The sequence below is a fragment of the Aquarana catesbeiana genome, linkage group LG12, assembly GCF_042186555.1.
Source record: "Aquarana catesbeiana isolate 2022-GZ linkage group LG12, ASM4218655v1, whole genome shotgun sequence".
Lineage (NCBI taxonomy): Eukaryota > Metazoa > Chordata > Amphibia > Anura > Ranidae > Aquarana > Aquarana catesbeiana.
Window position 1 is genome coordinate 23,293,928 of NC_133335.1, and position 12,630 is coordinate 23,306,557.

Genomic DNA, 12,630 nt, shown 5'->3' on the forward strand with positions numbered 1-12,630 from the left:
TTACACCCATACTCCCCCCCAGCAGGAATATTACACCCATACCCCCCCCAGCAGGAATATTACACCCATATCTACTTCAGCAGAAATATTACACCTATATTCCCCCCAGCAGGAATATTACACCCATACCCCCAGCAGCAATATTACACCCATATTCCCCCCAGCAGGAATATTACACCTATATCCCTTCCCCCAGCAAGAATATTACACTCATACTTCCCCCAGCAGGAATATTACATCCACACACCCCCCAGCAGGAATATTACATCCACACACCCCCCAGCAGGAATATTACACCCATACTCCCCCCAGCAGGAATATTACACCCATACTCCCCCCAGCAGGAATATTACACCCATACTCCCCCCAGCAGGAATATTACACCCATACTCCCCCCAGCATGAATATTACACCCATACTCCCCCAGCAGGAATATTACACCCTTAACCCCCCCCAGCAGGAATATTACACCCATACTCCCCCCAGCAGGAATATTACAGCCATACTCCCCCCAGCAGGAATATTACAGCCATACTCCCCCCAGCAGGAATATTACAGCCATACTCCCCCCAGCAGGAATATTACACCCATACCCCCCAGCAGGAATATTACACCCATACCCCCCAGCAGGAATATTACACACATACCCCCCCCCAGCAGGAATATTACACCCATACCCCCCCAGCATGAATATTGCACCCATACTCCCCCAGCAAGAATATTACACCCATACCTCCCCCAGCAGGAATAATACACCCATACTCCCCCCAGCAGGAATATTACACCCATACTCCCCCCAGCAGGAATATTACACCCATATCTACTTCAGCAGAAATATTACACCCATATTCCCCCCAGCAGGAATATTACACCCATACTCGCCCCAGCAGGAATATTACATCTATATTCCCTCCAGCAGGAATATTACACCCATTTTCCACCCAGCAGGAATATTACACCTATACCCCCCCAGCATGAATATTAAACCCATACTCCCCCAGCAGGCATATTACACCCATAACCCCCCCCACCAGCAGGAATATTACACCCATACCCCCCCAGCAGGAAAATTACACCCATACCCCCCCAGCGGGGATATTACACCCATACTCCCCCCAGCAGGACTATTACACCCATACTCCCCCCAGCAGGAATATTACACCCATACTCCCCCCAGCAGGAATATTACACCCATATCTACTTCAGCAGAAATATTACACCTATATTCCCCCCAGCAGGAATATTACACCCATACCCCCAGCAGGAATATTACACCCATATTCCCCCCAGCAGGAATATTACACCTATATCCCTTCCCCCAGCAAGAATATTACACTCATACTTCCCCCAGCAGGAATATTACATCCACACACCCCCCAGCAGGAATATTACACCCATACTCCCCCCAGCAGGAATATTACAGCCATACTCCCCCCAGCAGGAATATTACACCCATACTCCCCCCAGCAGGAATATTACACCCATACCCCCCCAGCAGGAATATTACACACATACCCCCCAGCAGGAATATTACACCCATACCCCCCCAGCATGAATATTGCACCCATACTCCCCCAGCAGGAATATTACACCCATACCCCCCCCCCCCCCCAGCAGGAATAATACACCCATACTCCCCCCAGCAGGAATATTACACCCATACTCCCCCCAGCAGGAATATTACATCTATATTCCCTCCAGCAGGAATATTACACCCATATTCCACCCAGCAGGAATATTACACCTATACCCCCCAGCATGAATATTACACCCATACTCCCCCAGCAGGCATATTACACCCATACCCCCCCCCCCCCAGCAGGAATATTACACCCATACTCCCCCTAGCAGGAATATTACACCCATACCCCCCCAGCAGGAATATTAAACCCATACCCCCCAGCAGGAATATTACACCCATACTCCCCCCAGCAGAAATATTACACCCATACTCCCCCCCAGCAGGAATATTACACCCATACCCCCTCCTTTCAGCAGGAATATTACACCCATACTCCCCCCAGCGGGAATATTACACCCATACACCCCCCAGCGGGAATATTACACGCACACCCCCCCCCAACAGGAATATTACACTCATACCCCCCCCCAGCAGGAACATTACACCCATACCCCCCAGCAGGAATATTCCACCCATACCCCCCCCCAGCAGGAATATTACACCCATACCCCCCCCAGCAGGAATATTACACCCATACCCCCCCCCCAGCAGGAATATTACACCCATACCCCCCAGCAGGAATATTTCACCCATACCCCCCAACATGAATATTACACTAATACCCCCCAACATGAATATTACACTAATACCCCCCAGCAGGAATATTACACCCATACCCCCCCAGCAGGAATATTACACCCATACTCAGCCCCCCAGCAGGAATATTACACCCATACCCCCCCCCCCAGCAGGAATATTACACCCATACTCCCCCCAGCAGGAAAATTACACCCATACCCCCCCAGCGGGAATATTACACCCATACTCCCCCCAGCAGGAATATTACACCCATACCCCCCAAGTAGTAATATTACACCCATACCCCCCCAAGCAGGAATATTACACCCATGCTACCCCCCCCCCCCGCAGGAATATTACACCCATGCCCCCCTAGCAGGAATATTACACCCATACTCCCCCCAGCAGGAATATTACACCCATACCCCCCCCAGCAGGAATATTACACCCATACCCCCCCCCAGCAGGATTATTACACTCATACTCTTCCCAGCAGGAATATTACACCCATACTCCCCCCAGCAGGAATATTACACCCATACTCCCCCCCCCCCCAGCAGGAATATTACACCCATACTCCCCCCAGCAGGAATATTACACCCATGCTCCCCCCCCCCAGCAGGAATATTACACCCATGCTCCCCCCCTCAGCAGGAATATTACACCCATGCTCCCCCCAGCAGGAATATTACACCCATACCCCCAGCAGGAATATTACACCCATACCCCCCCAGCAGGAATATTACACCCATACTCCCTCCAGCAGGAATATTACACCCATACCCCCCAAGCAGTAATATTACACCCATACCCCCCCAAGCAGGAATATTACACCCATACTCCCTCCAGCAGGAATATTACACCCATACCCCCCAAGCAGTAATATTACACCCATACCCCCCCAAGCAGGAATATTACACCCATACCACCCGCAGGAATATTAGACCCATACCATCCCCACCCCCCCCCCCGCAGGAATATTACACCCATGCCTCCCTAGGAAGAATATTACACCCATACTCTTCCCAGCAGGAATATTAGCATTAACATCAGCCCTCTATTTCCCTTTCTGAAGCTTCTGAATCACCAACTATCAGTGTAGTTGGTCAAACAAGACAATTGACTGTTCCTAGAAGAAGACTCAACAAAAAGTCTGATATACCCTCCTAGGGACCAGGTACGACTGTACCAACACATGTCCCTACACTGGTGGCGGCTGCCACTGCAGTACCGGAGGGTCTTCTAATCAGTCCCCCCAGTGGCCCGATATAGCTTTAACAACACAGGGTGCTACATTGGTGGCGGCTGCCACTCCAACAACTGAAGAGTCTTCCCGTCAGCCCTCCCAGGTACGGCTGTATCAAGACAGGTCTCTGCACCAACGCTTCATCTACTGAGCTCACCTAAAAGGTATTTCCAATTTTTCAGCCACATTTTTTACACCTACTTTATATTTGTTACGTGTTCCCATACACATACCAAAGCTTTCAGAAAATTGTAAAAATTGCTGCTCACCATGGAAAAAATGAAAAAATAGAAAATAAAAACATGGCTACCCAAAATCCAGACCCCCTCCTGAGCATGCATCCCGGCAGGCCAGGAAAGAGGGGGGTGAGCATGCACCCCCCTCTTCTCCTTGCCCATACCAGGCCACATGCCCTTGACATGGGGAGGTGCCTTGTCAGGGGGGAGGGGGGTCCCCCTTTGCAAGGTCCACTCCCCATGTTGAGGGCATGTGGTCCAGTATGGCTCAGAAGTGGAGAGGGGTGAAGCTTAACTCCCCCTTTCCTGGCCTGCCAGGCTGCATGCTGGGTTGGGGTTCTGGTATCAGATTTGTGAGGCCATGTTTCTTTTTTTCTTTGTTCGCATGCGCTTCCCTCTTTGAAGGTGAGCAGCAAACTTTAAAATGCTTTTTTTCAGTTTTACTCTGTGAATGAGAACATGTAACAGATATAAAGTAGGTGTCATCCCAATATGGCTGCAAACGAGGAACTACCTTTTAGGTGAGCGTTAAAGACGTAGCGCTGGTGCCCCATTCAAGTGGTCCCTATTCAGATACAGTTAACAATGGAGACTGGCCAGCAGACCTGGGCACGGTAGGTGGAGCTGGTAGCAGCTCCACAGACAATCATAGACAATGATGATGGACTATCAGGGCATCATTGTTGCCCAATCCACCGTACTGGGAATGGACTCTCTACCATCTATGAAGAGCCAGGCTTCCACATTCAACTGAGTTGTCCTGCCTACATTTCAGGTCAAACCCATGGATAGCTCATGTCCTTATACATAAGACAGAGCTTATCCATGGAGTAGAGACACTATACAGACCAGAGCACACGTATTTGACCCATTCCACACGAAGGACATCACCAATATTGGCGTAGTGACCACTGAGGCCTACAACAGCTAAAGGACTCTGTAGCTCCAGGTCACTCTACAAAAAGGATCTGCATCTCTAGGTCACTTAAGAATATCATGACTCAAAGAGAATGTGGATGAGATATGGAAGTTTCATGGGTCGGGTGGGTGGAATGAGAACCGTTCAGAGTCTCCCCCTACAGGACAGAATATTAAAGAGGAAGAATTTAATGAACACGGGGGAGGCATAGATAGTTAATTTGTAGGGTTGGTGAAATGAGAACAGTTCATACAAACTCCCCCTACAGGACAGAATATGAAAGATTCATAACTCTACAATATGGACCTGTATCTCCAGGTCCTTTAGGAAATGTAAAGCCGAAGGAGGAAGAAAAGCGGAACTTCCATTTATAGGTGATGTTCTGCTCTAACATCGGGCAGCACAGAGGCTTAGTAGTTAGCACTTCTGCCTTGCAGCACTGGGGTGTTTGGTTCATATCCTGACCAGGATACTGTCTGCATGGAGTCTGCATGTTCTCCCTGTGTTTGTGTGAGTTTCCTCCTACAACCCAAAGACATGCTGGTAGGTTAAATGGCTCCATTCAGTGCGCCCAAGATGCCTGCTTCACCTCCGAAGCACTTTGTGTACATCACTGATTTATCCCCCGGGTCATAAAAAACAGAGGCCGCATATGGGCAGCACAGATGCTTAGTTGTTAGCCGGGGGTCCATGGTTCTAATCCTGACCCAGACACTATCTGCATGGACAAAAAATTGGCCACTGCCCCCACCTATAACTGGCCTTCACGGCAAGGAGCACATGGAGGGCCATAAACATTTAAGACAAAAACAATTCCATAGCTCAACTCACCAACCAGTCTGCTGACCAACCAAATTAACCTGTCTAACCATCTGTTAAAAGCAGGGGTTTAGTTAGCACACATTTGCAAACGCATGTGAAAGCCGCAAGGCATCATCACGGCACCCTGTGTTGATTGCAGTCTTAACACTACAAATTTATAAGTGTCTCCACAGTGGAAGCACATGCATGGAATGGATAGATGTGAGGCAGGTGAGCCTAGAGGCAGCCCAGGCCCCCTTAAAGGAACAGGAGCACACTGGACACCCAGCAAGAGCACAATGGCAGCGAAGGTGCCCAGTTTGTCCCCGGACCATATATACGAACAGTAACAAAAAACTGGCCACTGCCCCCACCTATAACTGGCCTTCACGGCAAGGAGTTCCTAACATCGCGTGACTTTCTGCCTGAAAACGCTACGCTCAGGTGTGAATGGGGCCTTAATGCTCCCTGAGACCCACTTCATGGGGAAAGGAAGTGTAAATTGAGCATACATCCCTTGGTTCCACTGTTTGGAATTTTCGATACATTGTCTCTGCTACATGATCTTTCCATTTGGCATTAAAGATTGTCACTTTTAAATCTATTTGTAATTTTTTTTATTCATTCTACTGGAACTGCGCTTTCTATGTTGATACATTAGAGTGCAGACATACTACAGGAGATGGTCAGAGACTGCAGACATATTACAGGAGATGGTCAGAGACTGCTGACTTGGTACTCGAGACGGCCAGAGGCTGCAGACATACTACAGGAGACAGTTAGAGACTGTAGACATAGTACAGGAGACACTTAGAGACTGCAGACATAATACAGGAGATGGTCAGAGACTGCGGACATGCTACAGGAGATGGTCAGAGACTGCAGACATGATACAAGAGATGGTCAGAGACTGCAGACATGATACAAGAGATGGTCAGAGACTGCAGACATGCTACAGGAGATGGTCAGAGACTGCAGACATGCTACAGGAGATGGTCAGAGACTGCAGCCATACTACAGGAGATGGTTAGAGACTGCAGGCATGATACAAGAGATGGTCAGAGACTGCAGACATGATACAAGAGATGGTCAGAGACTGCAGACATGATACAATAGATGGTCAGAGACTGCAGACATGATACAAGAGATGGTCAGAGACTGCAGACATGATACAAGAGATGGTCAGAGACTGCAGACATGATACAAGAGATGGTCAGAGACTGCAGACATGATACAATAGATGGTCAGAGACTGCAGACATGATACAAGAGATGGTCAGAGACTGCAGACATGCTACAGGAGATGGCGAGAGACTGCAGACATGCTACAGGAGATGGTCAGAGACTACAGCCATACTACAGGAGATGGTTAGAGACTGAAGGCATGATACAAGAGATGGTCAGAGACTGCAGACATGATACAAGAGATGGTCAGAGACTGCAGACATGATACAAGAGATGGTCAGAGACTGCAGACATGCTAAAGGAGATGGTCAGAGACTGCAGACATGATACAAGAGATGGTCAGAGACTGCAGACATGCTACAGGAGATGGTCAGAGACTGCAGACATACTACAGGAGATGGTCAGAGACTGCAGGCATGATACAAGAGATGGTCAGAGACTGCAGACATGTTACAGGAGATGGTCAGAGACTGGTGTATTCCCCCATTAAGGAGATTGTCTTTATTTCCTGTCAGGACAGGAAGTGAGGGGAATTCTCTGCAGCGGGGACCCCCATGAAGTATAATGTCTAGACATGTGACCCCCCGAAGGGCAGATTTATAGGACAATGACACTATTTCAGTGGTGGAGGGTGTGGCTTGGACTCCGGTGAGGGGAATTCTGGGAGAATTGTGTGTGGTGTAACTTTAGTTCTCCAATAATCTTATCACTTCCTGTCCCGGTGACAACCACTCTCAGCCCCCCACCTGTTGTCACAAAGACCGGAAGTGAGGGAAAATCTCCACAAAGGTTTCACAAGAATAAAAAAATAAAAAACTGGAACAAATATTAAAACAATTCCTAATTAAATCCAAAAAGAATGTCATGCATCTGTGTCATCTCTATCGTGCGATAAAATAATGAACACAGGACAATGAACCAACCCACCTCCGAGGTGACCGGCCAGCCCGCACCACCTCCTGCCACCCATCCAATCAGTGCCCAGAATAGAGTGACTGGCGTTCGTCTGGGCTTATCGCTGCCAGGCACACCTTGACAGTAAAAGGCGGAAAAGCGCGGCCGCTCAATCAAACGAAAAGAGCGAGGGCGCTGAGAGGGGGCACCTGTGCGGGCTCGCTCCCGAGTCCCGCTGCTGAGTCCATTGACACAGACAGCGTGACTCAGCCCCGCGCCCCGCTTCCGTGTCACTGGATTTATTTGACAGCAGAGGGAGCCAATGCCTCCTGCTGCTATCAATCTGTCCAATGAGGAGAGCATCAGCGTCGGGAGCAACTGCGCTCATGCACATCGCTGGATCGAATTGGGCTGAGGCAAAAAAAAGGGGGGGGGGTCTGGGAGGGAGCTGCAGCACAGAAGGTTTTTGACCTTAATGCATAGAATGCATTAAGGTCAAAAACCTTAAAGGAGTTGTAAAGGCAGAAGATTTTTTATCTCAATGCATTCTATGCATTAAGATAAAAAAACTTTCTGTGTGTAGCAGCCTCCCCTGCACCCCTCTAATTACTTACCTGAGCCCCACCTCTGTCCAGCGATGTCCATGAGTCCCTCGATCGTCCGAGACAGTCCCTCCTGATTGGCTGAGACACAGCAGCGGTGACATTGGCTCCCGCGGCTGTCAATCAAAGTCAGTTAGCCAATCAGGAGAGGGAGGGGGCCGAGCAGAATGGCAGCTTTGTATCTGAATGGACACACAGAGCTGCAGCTCACTCGGGTGCCCCCATAGCAAGCTGCTTGCTGTGGGGGCACTCAACAGGAGGGAGGGGCCAGGAGCAGCGAAGAGGGACGCGAGAAGAGGAGGATCCGGGCTACTCTGTGCAAAACCAGTACACAGAGCAGGTAAGTATAACATGTTGGTTATTTTTTTCATTTTTTTTAAACAAGACTTCACAATCACTTTAAGACTTTACAACTGTTTGAACATGCACTGCAGACACAGATTTAGCCGTTGTGATATATAACGTCTTTATACATAAAAAACAAGTTTGATAAAAAAAAAAAATATATATTGCTTTTTGACAAACAGAAGTGCGACTTTAAAATATAAGAAAAAAAAAACTGTATAGTCTGTAGGCTGTAATGCTATTGGACATATTACCTGAATACATTACCAACAATAAATATTAAGGCTCCATGCACACTGAAGCTTATAAACGGCCGTTTTTGGGAGTTTGGGTGATTTTTTTTAACAGCCCATAAACTCTCCTCTATGTTATCCTATGTGTCCATGCACACATGGACGTTTTTGGAGGTTTATCAGTAGTGGAGTTTATGGGCTGTTGTCTGAATACCCTAAAATCGCATTCATGAGCTGTTTTTCTGACCACAAAAAATGTTTAAAAATGTTAAACGCACATAAACGCTGATAAACATTGGTAAACACTTAAAAACGTGGCTCACCATCGTTTTTTAACGTTTTTCTTAAAAAAAACGCGGAAAAATGCTAAAAAACGCTGATAAACGCTGTTACAAAAACATAAAAAATTTTGAAAGACTCATTGCAAAGCTATTGGCGTTTTTATAACGTTATTTTAACATCCAGTGTACATGGAGCCTAAGAAAAAAAAGCCTTTTTCTTATTTATTTAGTTTTTCAGCAGCTTAGTAGATGCCCCCTTATTTATTCTTATGTGGTAGTGCAATAGTAAAATACATGTTTAACCATTTGCTGACCACATAACACTGTTATACGGCGGCACAGTGGCTCTCCTGTGCCGGATCACGTACCTGGTATGTGATCCGGCACTTCCAGGTAGGGGAAGCGGAAGTCGATCAGCGGGAGTCGGCCAATGAATGACCGCCGGCACCCACTGATTGGTGAGGAGAAAGACAGAACAGAGCTCTGCATTGTTTACATGGGCTCTGTTCTGTCTTTTTCCTCGCCGATCAGCGGGTGCCAGGGGACCTGTCAGTGAGGATGTACTGGATTTTGTTTCCCTGTAATGCAGTGAATAAAAACCAGCACATCCCTTAGTAAAGCACTTCACATAGTAAACACAAAATCACTGGTTAGGCACACATTTAACCCTTTGATCGCCCTAGATGTTTAATCCCTTCCCAGCCAGTGTCATTAGTACAGTGACAGTGCATATTTTTAGCACTGATCACTGTATTAGTGTCACTGGTCCCCTAAAAAGTGTCAAAAGTGTCAGTTAGTGTCAGACTGTCCGCTGCAATATTGAAGTCCTGCTATAAATCGCTGATCGCCCGCCATTACTAGTGTAAAAAAAAAAAAAAATTCCAGTATATATCCCATAGTTTGTAGATTCTATAACTTTTGCGCAAAACAATCAATATATGCTTATTGGGATTTTTGTTACTAAAAATATGTAACAAAATACATAATCACATTTTTTTTTTATGTTTTATAACAGAAAGTAAAAAATGTTTTTTTTTTCAAAATTGATGGTCTTTTTTTGTTGAGACAAAATATAAAAAATCCAGTGGTGATCAAATATCAACAAAAGAAAGCGCTATTTGTGTGTGGGGGGGAATTATATCAATTTAATTTGGGTACAGCGTTGCATGACCGCGTAATTGTCAGTTAAAGTAACGCAGTGCTGTATAGCCAAAAATGTCCTGGTCATGAAAGCGGAGCTCCACCTTAAACAAAAAATATTAAAAGCCAGCAGCTACAAATACTGCAGCTGCTGACTTTTAATAAATGGACACTTACCTGTCCCAGGGTCCAGCGATGTCGGCAGCCGAAGCCGATCGATCGCTCGTCTCTCGGCTGCTCCCAACCGCCATCCTCGGTCAGGGAATCAGGAAGTGAAGCGTTGCAGCTTCACTGACCGGTTCATTTGCGTACGTGCCGTTGCTTCAGTTAGACTGTGCCGTTACCGGCGGCTCCCGCACGCGCGAGAGTGACATCATCGCGGCTCCGGCCAATCACAGCGCCGGAGTAACTCCGGGAGCAATGTCACCAGCTGGAGCGGTGAACGAGGACCGCTGCAGGTGCTTCAATCTAAGGTAAGTAATACATAATGAGCAAGTACGCTATGCATACTAGCTCATTATGCCTTTGTCTTGCAAGTTTTTGTTTTTTTACTTACCTTAGAACGAATCCCCCCACAGGGGCACACGGTCCCCGCTGAGGGGGCTGACATGTTCCCTCCTCGTTTCTTCTGGGTTCGCGGGCTCCGGCAATGTGTGTGGCCGGAGCCGCGATGACGTCACTCCCGCACGCTGCATTCTCGCGGGAGCCCTTTTTTCCGGCAAAGAGTTCTGAAGTTTTGGCAGGATACTCCAGACCTTCAGCGCGTATGCGCCGCTGACGTCAGCGGCTGTATGCAGGGTGAATATCTCCTAAACCGTGCAGGTTTAGAAGATATTAATTTTACCTACAGGTAAGCCTTATTATAGGCATTCCTGTAGGTAAAAATCACCAAGCGGGGTATACCACTAAGAGAATAGAAGACAGGTATTTCGAAAATTCAGGTTTTACCACCCCAAAAATACACAAAAAAATTCCATGCGCTCAATCCACAGGGATAAAACCAGAGTAAGATAATTCTCTATAACAGCGGTCTTCAACCTTTTTGGCACCGGGGACCGGTGTCATGGCAGAACATTTTGCCAATTCCCGGGTTTGCCACTTCAATGATCACCACACCATGGTTGATATTGGGTTAGGATGATTGAAGCACATTATTTATTTTATTACATTGTAATGTGCAATAAAATAGCTCAACTCACCATAATGCAGATTCTGTGGGATCCCTGAGTGCGTCACTTGCCACTGTCGCCTGTCACCAGATGCAGCGTGTCACTTGCCACCGTCGCCTGTCACCAGATGCAGCGTGTCACTTGCCACCGTCGCCTGTCACCAGATGCAGCGTGTCACTTGCCACCGTCGACTGTCACCAGATGCAGCGTGTCACTTGCCACTGTCGCCTGTCACCAGATGCAGCGTGTCACTTGCCACCTATCGCCGGTCACCAGATGCGGCTTCCCACTCTCCTGCCGCCAGATGTAGAATGTCACTGTAGCCTGCCACCAAAAATATGAATTTAAGACCAATTTTTAAAGTTTTTTTTTCTGCAGTGGAAGAACTTACTTACTCACACCCTTTTCTTGCAACCTCGCTGCCTCTCCCCAGCGCTGCATGGTCCGACAGAGCGAGGAAACCAGCACATGCGCAGTTGCTACTGTGTTCCATCCTATCCTAGAGTGAAAGGGTGGAACAGTAAGGATGAGGGGCGGGGCAGTGAGAGATGGTGTCATCTCTCTGCTCATTTGCCGCACTTAGATCAGTGCAGCTTTCGCAGCCTGGCTACAAGTACAGCACAGACCGGCACCATAAGGTTACCGATCTGCCAAAGCAATCAGTATCAGTCAATTGATTAGGACACAGGTAGCCCCACCAGAGAACCACAGTAAGGGCCCTTTCACACTAGGAACTGCAGGTGATTCACCTGCAGTTCTGTGCAGTGCGATTTCACCGCACCTTACCAAAAGTAGTGTATGCACTACTTTTGAAGTGCAGGGCAACTGGATCACATGGTCCTTTTGTACCACTAGATCCAGTGAGGACAAACGACACTGTGTTTGCAAGCTGCATTTGGGGTGTTGTTAACGTTGCACTGACACCCGCAGCAGATCACAAGGGCAGTGCAACTGGAATGCAGTGTGGGAAGCCACATGGGAACGTACCTTTCCTGCACCACATTCTATTGTAAATGACCCTAAAACTGTAGTCCTATGCAGCCCGGGATGGTGGAGCAGGGAACTCTCTCAGGGCCCATTCACATTGGAACGCGGTGCGGGAAACCTGCATTCTCCGCACTGCCCTTGCGATCTGCAGTGAGTGTCAATACAAAGTTCAGGACGCCCCAAACACAGGTCACAATTGCAGTGCATTTGCCCGCATTGGATCACATGATACAGAAGTATCATGCAATCCAATTGCAGTGCATTTCTAAAAGTAGTGCATGCACTACTTTTGGCATGGTGTAGGGTGATTTCAGACCATTTGAAATGAACGGG

At 47.7% G+C, this 12,630-nt stretch overlaps 1 long non-coding RNA gene across 4 annotated transcripts in view; it reads right to left on the reverse strand.

Moving 5' to 3' along the window:
- The window catches only part of LOC141114000 (uncharacterized), a 66,873-nt gene that overhangs the window by 30,305 nt on the left and 23,938 nt on the right, over positions 1-12,630 (reverse strand). For all 4 annotated transcript variants that reach the window (XR_012236847.1, XR_012236845.1, XR_012236846.1 and 1 more), the window contains one exon: positions 11,341-11,634. This is a non-coding gene — a long non-coding RNA (uncharacterized lncRNA). The remainder of the gene's footprint in view (positions 1-11,340; positions 11,635-12,630) is intronic.